At 41.3% G+C, this 9,850-nt stretch overlaps 1 protein-coding gene across 5 annotated transcripts in view; it reads left to right on the top strand.

The window, feature by feature from the left end:
* Positions 1-611: 611 nt before the first annotated feature.
* The window catches only part of ZBTB5 (zinc finger and BTB domain containing 5), a 28,768-nt gene continuing 19,529 nt past the window's right edge, over positions 612-9,850 (top strand). For 2 of the 5 annotated variants that reach the window (XM_019966220.2, XM_019966219.2), the window contains exon 1: positions 612-811. The gene's annotated coding sequence lies outside the window, so the exon portion shown is untranslated. The other 3 variants (XM_070794772.1, XM_070794768.1, XM_070794771.1) reach the window with 2 other exon arrangements.

Here is a 9,850-nt window from a genome sequence, read left to right as displayed (position 1 = left end):
AAATCTACGAGGTGGGATCTCAACCTCGGACCCGGTGACTGTGTGAGCCCCGCAAAGGGAATTCGCAGTCGAGGGGGCCCGGGATCACCAAAGAGGGAACCGGGCCCCGTGAGGATGGAGGAATCCTTAGGGTCCAGGCAGCAGTGGGACCCACTACCTCGCGGGCTCTGCTCACACCTGGCTCAGATATCAGGCAGTAGTGGTTGTGATTGGTGGGATTCGGCGGAAAACCTGCTGGCCTCCACCACAACGGTTCTCGATCGGCCTCGGCACACAGTCGCTTTTCTGTAGTCCAAACCTAGAGCCGCTTGGTGATAAATACCGCCTTAAAAGGCGTTTGATAACAGTTTTACGTGTTGTAAGGCAAACGGTTATTGGTCGCAGGGCTCACGGATTCGGTCGGTAGTAAACACAGCGAGGTTCTTGGGACCCTGGATTGGTCAGCTTTCCGGGGACAGAGTAAATTCCTCCGGATTCCGAGCATCGACTGGCTGCCCTTCTGACGCTGCCCCGCCCTCTCCCCTTCTGATTGGTTGCAGCACGGGCTGGGAGAGGAGGAGGAAAGCCGCGGAGTATGTGAGTCGTGTTGCGTCACTTCCGTTTGCTGTGGGCAGCCGCCGCGGTATTCTCAGAGTGCGGTGGCGAACTGGCTGAAGGAGCTGAGGGACTAGAGGCGGGGTGGGCGGAAAAGGGAGGAATCCCATCACGGAGGCGCCAGCCTGGACGTTTCCACGTCCTCCGACACTGTCGGGTGGGATCGGAGAAGGGTCACCGCCTCCTCCTTCGAGAAGGGGGGCGGAGCCCGGCTCAGGTGAGGCGACCCTGTCAACGCGAGCTATGGTGGCGCGCGCGGGCGCGCTCACGTGGAGACGGTTGAGCTCTAGGGGTGCTGGGTGGGCGGCGCGAGCGGGGTCTCGTCCTGGCGTCCAGACGCGCGCAGACGCGTACTGGTTCCCCTCCACACCCTACCCCCGCCTACCCTGTCTGTCTTTCTGAGGGAGTATTGTTAACCCTCGGAACGGAGGGGCCAGGCTAGTGGGAGGCGTGTTCTGCGCAGGCGTCCCCCGTGTCCCGACGCCAGGCTGTCTGTCCGCAGGGTGGGGCGGGGGTTCTTGCCCACTTGCATCTGCCGGCGGGCGACGTTGGTTACGGGGCTCGGGTGGGAACGGCTTGCGACCAACAGCCTGGCGAGGTGAATAGAAGATCTGCGGGATGGGGTCGGGTGGCTCCCTTGCCCCCATCCTGGGTCTTTTTGAGCGACGAGGTTTCATTTCATCAGAGCAAGGCCAAGGCGGTCTGGAATCGGGAACCGGAGGCTGACCCTGCACGGATGGAGTTAGTGTTTTGGAATGCCCCAACTTATCAGAGGACTAAAGTGTTTATAGGCATTTATTGGACGGCCTCTGCTTCCAAGCTTCGTGCTAGGAGCTGTGGGGAATGCAGTGGGAAGAACAGCCTTGCCCCCTCATCCCCTCGTTTGGAGGACATAAAGATTTATACTACTTAGATACTAACATTAGGCAGTAAATTAAAGGGGGGGGGTCGAGGGTTAGGTTGTTTCCTTCTAAAGAAAGTCCTTTGTCGTTAAGTCATTCTGCTTTCTGGCATCGTGGAGGGTACTGTGGAAGCTAATTTCTAAATAGGACCCAAATTCTTAATAATTTGGAGGAAAAAAATATAGATAAAGGCGCAGCAAAGTCTTGAATACTAAGTAGTATGCTTGGGTTCTGGTTAATTTTAACGAATGAAAGTAAGAAACCCTTCACCTTCAAGAATTGAAGCAAAAATCCAAAATATGCTCATATACCTTTCAGTTGTAGTAGGTAGAAGATATTATGTACGTTGGGATCTTTCTTTAGAGGTTGAAGAGAATGCTGTGCCTTAGACATCACTGATGATTTGTTATCCTTGTACTGGCTGTTGTGATTTAGATTAATTTAAAGAAGGTGGGTTAGGTGTCTCATTGTTTTCTGGAGAAACTGCGTTCTGTTTTTGTGGTTTCCGTGGTGAGCGTGGTAAGCTAAAAGATTAGCAGAGAGAGAAAGAGACCAGGTGGAGAGAGGAGAGAGAGAGGATTTTGGAAAAAAGCCCCTAAACCAAGGGAAGGCCTCCTTTTACTGCTTTAGTCTGGTCTGGAAATCCCAGGAAATTTGGGAAGACTGGCTTTGCCACCACTGTTGGCTTGGTGACCTGCCAGGTAAGACTTAACTGGTTAAGGGCTTGTTCTGGGCTCTTGTGTTTTGCTAAATAAAACGAACCAGGACTTTTAGAGTCCTGAAATCAACATGTTTTCTTGCTTTCCCTTTTCTTTCCTAAAATTTGTGTCAAAACATGGTTCGCAGGGGATACTGGCAAGCTGTATTCTGGCTATTTGAAGTGTCTAGCAAAATCCTGAAAGTGATCAGATTTGGAAGAAAAGCATTTTAGAGTGGGGTGTTTTGCTAAACTTAGGGGGTCAGTGCTCTCAAAAGAGGCTTTGTCTCAAGACTATCACGAGAAGTTGAAGTCATTAAAAAAATACTTGGGCACAGAATGTATGTATGGGTAAATGTTTAGTATTTAAAGTACTTAGCGTGAATTATGTTGGAGTTCTTTAGTATGGGCAAGACTTAAAAATATCTTATGTACAGTGAGAAATGACAAAATTTGCTCTAGTGCTGTACAGAATCTTGAATCTGCCTCAAATTCTCTTTGGAATGGGGAAAGAAAAGCCCAAGGTATTGATTCCATATTAGTCTAAAGGTTTTGTTTTTTTTAATGTAAGTCTATTGTAAACAGATACTTTTCCTGTCAGTTTTAAGAACAAGAGTTCCTTTTTTTTTTTTTTTTTTTTTACCGTATTTAACATTTCTCAAATATGGATGCTGTCCAGTAAAGCCAGATTTTATGAGTGTAGCAGGTGGGATGGAATGTAACTCTACAAGGCACCTTTTGTCTAAATATAAAGTGAACTGAGGCTAAAAGACCAGCTGTTTCTGAGTGAACTATTGCTCTTACAGTTGTTTTCATCATTTCCATCACTGAATAGTGGCCTTTAATCTCCAGATTCCAATTTTAGGAGGTGCCTTGCATTTGACTAATTATACATTTATTAAAAGCTTTGAGTTACCTTTCTGACAGCTCAAACAGATTAGGAATTGTGTTAAGAGTACTGACATTTTAGTGTAATATAGATAGATTACGGTTTTAGTATCTAAGATTATTTTATCTGTAGATAATTTTCCTTGTGATATTCTAACATATCTGAATGATATGTTTAAGGTTCCAGTATTTCCTCGATTCTAAACTGCATTCTGTTCACATTTTAGTATTAACGACCCAGGAGGTGGGGGTGGGGTGCCCAAGTGAGCATTCTGCCATAGTTTAATTGGCAGCACTTTCCCCCCCTAATGTTACATTAAATGGGGTTGCACTTTATAAGCACTGTCATCCTAGATTTAATGAAACATGGTACTATTAAAAGACTTTTGTATCCAATTAATTCCATGTTAATTGTAACCAATTAAGTTTCCAAATCTGCCTTTGCACTAAAAAGAAAGTTTGTTACTGAAAAGAATCCCATTGAAAGTAATATTTTTCCTTATATAGATGGAAACTAGCAAACTGATTTGTTTCTTTGACATTTTAAAGGATGATTGAGTGCTGGGTCTGCTTTTTAGAGACTATGCTTGGTGCTTGTTACTTTGTGTACTTGATAACAGTTTACAAATGCTTTATTTCCTGCTTCTTAAAAGTTTAAAATAATCAGGGTGAATCACTCCCCCTTTCTTCTGTACAAGATGTTGTTAACTTGGTGTAATTTATTTTTCAATACATCTTAATTAGTGAGTTATAATTTAAAATCCACTCAGCTGTCTTTCTTTAAAAATGCAAGACCTTCAATTTTGTAGTCCTTCCGTTTTCGTCTCTACTGCAGAGAGGATCTGCCAAAGGAGTACAGGCAGAATAAAACCCACTGTTTAGGGGTTCTGTTTTGAGAAGAATCACAGATAATACAAAAATCTAAGCACATTTAGTAACATACATTGTATTTTATTTTGAATAGAATGTTAAAAGCAGCTCAGCAGGTGAAGTATCAGTTGCTTGCTGAATACTCTTGATTTGATAAATAATTCATAATGAAGGGATATACTGCTTTGAAAGTGAACTTGGTATAATAAATGAATTAAATCCATTTTTCATCTTCTTCCTGAAAAGGCACCATCAATAATAGTGTCTCCAGTGCTTCAGAATGGCTTTCTTCTTGATAAAAGTTTAGTTTTTTTTCTTAAGAAATATGTATCTTGATCTGTCAGGGGTAAAAGGCAATAAAGGCTGTTTTTAAAAATTGCTGAAAAGGTTGTGTGTGTCAAGGGCAACTCAAATGGGTGTCAGGCAACATTTTCTAAATAACAGAAAATACATTTAGACTTCTTAAAAATGTTAAAATATAGTCTCAAATATACAAGCAGCTAAAAGAAGCCATTGATGAATGGTTTCTATAGATTTTTTCATACCTTTGTGAAGTTTGTACCATCGTCTGAGTGTTAAGTGGCTACAGATGTTTTTTTATCTGGATAATCAGTTGGCTGGCTAGTCATTGTAAATTTTAGGAAAATGTAGCACCTGAGAAAGGAACATTTCTGGGACAATACAGTGCAGGTGTAAAGTTCTGAACAGGATAAAGCACGAAGTTTGTTGTAAATTATTTTGAAGTTGAAGTGCAGTACTATCAGACTCTGTCCTGGAACTGACTGACTTGGGCATGCCCGTCTTTCAGACAGCATCCTGCTGGTGGGCCACCATCTTGGCTGACCATCTCCCTGACAGGTTTAGGCAGATCAAGATCTTCCCCTTTTAGCAGGTGATCCTGCCACGGGGAATGCATTCTATTACTCAGCCCCTCTTCTCCACAAAGCTGTGCTCTCTGATTCTTGTTTGGCACCAGCCTCTTGGAGGGCAGGGTTGGGAGGAGTGATAGGCAAGAGCAGTGGAAGGAGAAGAAAAAGCTTATCTTGCATCCTGCTGATCTTCCAAACTAGGGTCTTTTGGCGGTGACAAAGGCTTGGCAGTGTGGTCTTTGGTGCTGGCAGCGTGTAGTATTGGCAGTAAAGGAGGATTTGAGGAAGAGAAGAGCAGCCCATGCTCCCAGCTCTCTCAGAACCCTTACTCTAATTTTCACTCCTTAGCTGTTATTTTACACACCTTTCTTTTCACTCAACTTCCAGTTCTTGACCCTGACCTTGCTTTTCAGCTTCATCCCTCCAATCTCCTAATCCTTATTCCTAACCTTTGCTCACAGTCAGTTCAATTCAGTTCAGTTGCTCAGTCGTGTCCGACTCTTTGCGACCCCATGGACTGCAGCATGCCAGGCCTCCCTGTCCATCACCAACCTGGAGTTTACTCAAACTCATGTCCACTGAGTCAGTGATGCCATCCAACTATCTCATCCTCTGTTGTCTCCTTCTCCCACCTTCAATCTTTCCCAGCATCAGAGTCTTTTCAAATGAGTCATTTCTTCACATCAGGTGGCCAAAGTATTGGAGTTCATCAGTCCTTCCAATGAGTATTCAGGACTGATTTCCTTTAGGATGGACTGGTTGGATCTCCTTGCAGTTCAAGGGACTCTCAAGAGTCTTTTCCAACACTACAATTCAAAAGCATCAATTCTTCAGCGCTTAGCTTTCTTTACAGTCCAACTCTCACATCCATACATGACTACTGGAAAAACCATAGCCTTGACTAGACGGACCTTTGTTGGCAAAGTAATGTCTCGGCTTTTTAATATGCTGTCTAGGTTGGTCATAACTTTTCTTCCAAGGAGCAAGCATCTTTTCATTTCATGGCTGCAGTCACCATCTGCAGTGATTTTGGAGCCCAGAAAAATAAAGTCTGACACTGTTTCCACTGTTTCCCCATCTATTTGCCATGAAGTGATGGGACCAGATGCTGTGATCTTAGTTTTCTGAACATTGAGCTTTAAGCCAACTTTTTCACTTGCCTTTTTCACTTTCATCAAGAGGCTCTTTAGTTCTTCTTTGCCTTCTGCTGTAAGGGTGGTGTCATTTGCGTATCTGAGGTTATTGATATTTCTCCTGGCAATCTTGATTCCAGCTTGTGCTTCTCCAGTCTAGTGTTTCTCATGGTGTACTCTGCATATAAGTTAAATAAGCAGGGTGACAATATACAGCCTTGATGTACTCCTTTCCTGATTTGGAACCAGTCTGTTGTTCCATGTCCAGTTCTAACTGTTGCTTCCTGACCTGCATACAGATTTCTCAAGAGGCAGGTCAGGTGGTCTGGTATTCCCATCTCTTGAAGAATTTTCCACAGTTTGTGGTGATCCACACAGTCAAAGGCTTTGGCATAGTCAGTAAAGCAGAAATAGATGATTTTCTGGAACTCTCTTGCTTTTTCCATGATCCAGCGGATGTTGGCAATTTGATCTCTGTTTCCTTTGCCTTTTCTAAATCCAGCTTGAACATCTGGAAGTTCACGGTTCACATATTGCTGAAGCCTGGCTTGGAGAATTTTGAGCATTACTTTACTAGCGAGTCACACTAGTATTAATAATTGTGTACTGTCTCTCTGGATATTCTCTTATCAGCCACTGGGCCTGTGTCTTCCTGGTGGCTGAAGTTTTGTGGTTGGACCTAGGTTCATACCTCTTCTCCTTCACTTACTGTACTAGTCAGGTGATGTTGGCCCTAGACATGGGGATGACAGTCACTGCTTGACCATCCATCCATAGGAGAGAATATGTACCCACAGGACCTGGCTCTTAGTAGGCATTCCACCCTTTCATCCAACTAATTGAAGTATAGTGGTAAGTGTAGTGCAGTGTTACTTAAATTGCACAAATGCTTTGACTGTTTTCTACCATCATAACAGGTTAAAAGGCATACTTCATGAGTGAACTTGGAAGGTAATATTGCTGAGAAAATGCTAAGTAATTTGTTTTGTAAATTTGAGTAGCACAATATATGTATAAATTGAAGGCTACCTTTACACTAAAGTTCCATTTATTCTATTTTTTAAAGTGAGATTCCACATATATGCATTTTCCATATATGTGAAACTTAACCTATTTCAGTGCTATTTCAAACTTTTTGAATTCCTTAGAATTCCTTTATGCATTTAAAAATTGTTGATGACTCCAAAGAGTTTGTGAGTTATAGCTATGATATTTAACATATTAGAAATTAATATTGAGGGAAAATTTTAAGTGTTCATTAAAAATAAACCTATTACATGTTAACATAAATAACATTTTTATGAAAACTGTTTTCCAAAACAAATATCTAGTGAAAAGAGTGGCATTAAAAAAAAATTTTTTTTATTTTTTAGAACAGTTTTTGATGTATAGAATGTGAAGATAGTACAGAGTCCCCATAAATATAAACCCACACCCTGCTTCCCTATTATTAACATCTAACATTAGTATGGTACATTGGTTATAATTAATGAACCATTATCAATACTTTATTATTAATTAAAGTCCATTCTTCATTCAAGCTTTCTTAGTTGTTTACCTCCTGTCAATTTTCTGTTGCAAGATCTCATTGCTAAATATAATGACATTACATTTAGTCATTTTGTCACCTTAAGCTCCTGGCTGTGACAGTTTCTCATACTTTCTTTGTTTTCAGTGACTCTGATAGTTTTGAGGAGTACCAGTCAGATACTTTGTAGGATATCCCTCAGTTGGGATTTGTCTGATTTTTCCCACAGTTAGACGGAGGTTATGGGTGTCTTCGGGGAAGACCATCCTCATGACAGGAACATATGGTACATACCAAGATGGAGACTATCAACATAATTTATCACCGTTGATGTTGCCTTTGGTCACCTGGCTGAGACAGTGTTGGTCGGATTTCTCCACTGTTACGTCCCTTCGCTCCCCTCCCCTCCCCTCCCTTTCCATCCCTTACCCTGGGAGGAAGTCACACTAAGGAGTGGAGAGTTATGTTCCAGCCCCTTTAAGGGCAGAGTAGCTACATAAATTATTTGGAATTTGTCTGCACAGCAGATCTGTCTCCTCTCTCATTTGTTTAATCATTTATATCAATATTGACCTCTGGATATTTATATTTTGGGTTATAATCCAGTACTATTTATCTTTTTGTTCAATTGTTCCAACTTTGGTCTTTGAGAGCTCTTACTCCTTTTGGGTAAGAGCTTTCACCTACTTCCATTATCATGTTTGTTTGCTTGAAGTACTTCCTTACACTTTAGTACTGTGAGATGCTGCAGGCTTATTTTGTATATTTCCTGCCCCAGTCCTAGAACTATCCACTTCTTCAAGGAGCCCTGGTTTCTTTTTTTAGAGAATTGTATTTGAAACCAAGTTCTAGGTACCAAGAGTGCTTGGAATGGCAGTATTTTACATTTTTTGCAAATCTCTTTAATGTCTAATAGAAGACAGGTGGATTCTCATACTTGCTTCTAATATTCTAATTGATGTGATATATTTATTTTTATTTTTATTTTTGGCTGCACTGTGCGGTATGCAGGATCTTAGTTCCCCAGTCAGGGATCAAACCTATGCCCCCTGCCTTGGGAGTGCAGAGTCTTCACCACTGGACTATCAAGGAAGTCCCTTGTGTTATACTCTTGATTAAAGCCTGAAAGAAAAATCAAGCATCTCACAAATGTGTAGTTGGAAGGAAGAGTATTTTAGTAGCTTTTTCAGATGAACTTGGATATTCTCTTCTGATACTGTAACAAACTTGACAGATGTAATTTTCTTGAGTGTTTAGTTGCTGTAGGATGTGAAGCCATATCATATGGTTGCATTAAAATATATTAGTTTATATCTTGCACTTTGAATTTTTTTACCCATACATTATTTTGTGATATGATTACAACATTGGATGTTTGGAAAATATTGTTTCACTGAGTTATGCAGATCTTTCAAATGTTGACCCACTTATTATACAGTATTTTAAAAATCACATGACATTAACATTACCAATGGTCTTGTCAGAAGACTTTGAGTTTTGGGATGCTTTGAAGCCTATGGTGGCAAACACAAATTTTCCAAAAGGTTTGTTTTCACCTGAAAGCTCAAATTTTATCATAGGCAGCAAATACTGTAGATTGTTTTCATTGAAATGACAGGCTCATTTCATTTTCAAGAAAATGTCTGGCAGATACTCAAGTCTGAATAACCATAGTTTGTCTGTTGTTTGTTCTTCCAAGTAAAAATGGTATTTGAAGAAAACAGTTCAGCTTATGTCTCAAAAATTACACAAGTAGTTTTCCTTGAGACAACGTATTTCAGTATGCAGTACAATTGCTTCAAGTGCACTTCACATTTCATCTCATGTATTCTTAAAAAAAAAAAAAACCTGTTCAAGAATAAAAATTAGTGATAGGAGAAGGGAAAGGGAGATCAGATACCCTGTAGAGTCAGCTTCCTTGTGCTAGTGGCTTGTCCAACACAGACAGAGACTGCGTTCTGGCCAGATGGTTCCTGCTGCCCAGTTCAAGCTTAGATGGCCAGCCTTCCCATCAGTTCTGTGAGCAGACCAGTAACCTCTCAGCAACTTACCTTTATGCTGCAACCCAGAGCCCTGACATACTGTGAACAATACATAAAAAAAAAAGTGCTTTTTACAAAAGTTATCTGAAAAAATGATAATAGTCTTTAGTTCAAAATTGTGTGCCTCTCATGGTTCGCTTTTCTGATGACTCACGGTAATCATTAATATCAGTTATGAGCATTCACTCTCCAGTACCTGTCTTTCTAGCCTAACCTAGTTTGCAGCCAGAGTGAATGCATTGCTTCCCCCACCTCAAACCTTTCCCTGCCTTTACCTCTGTCTAGAATGTACTTTACATCTACAGTTTATCCAAATCCAAACCAATA

This window comes from Bos indicus, chromosome 8, assembly GCF_029378745.1.
Source record: "Bos indicus isolate NIAB-ARS_2022 breed Sahiwal x Tharparkar chromosome 8, NIAB-ARS_B.indTharparkar_mat_pri_1.0, whole genome shotgun sequence".
In the NCBI taxonomy this organism is placed as follows: Eukaryota; Metazoa; Chordata; class Mammalia; order Artiodactyla; family Bovidae; genus Bos; species Bos indicus.
This window is presented reverse-complemented; position numbering and strand designations above follow the sequence as displayed.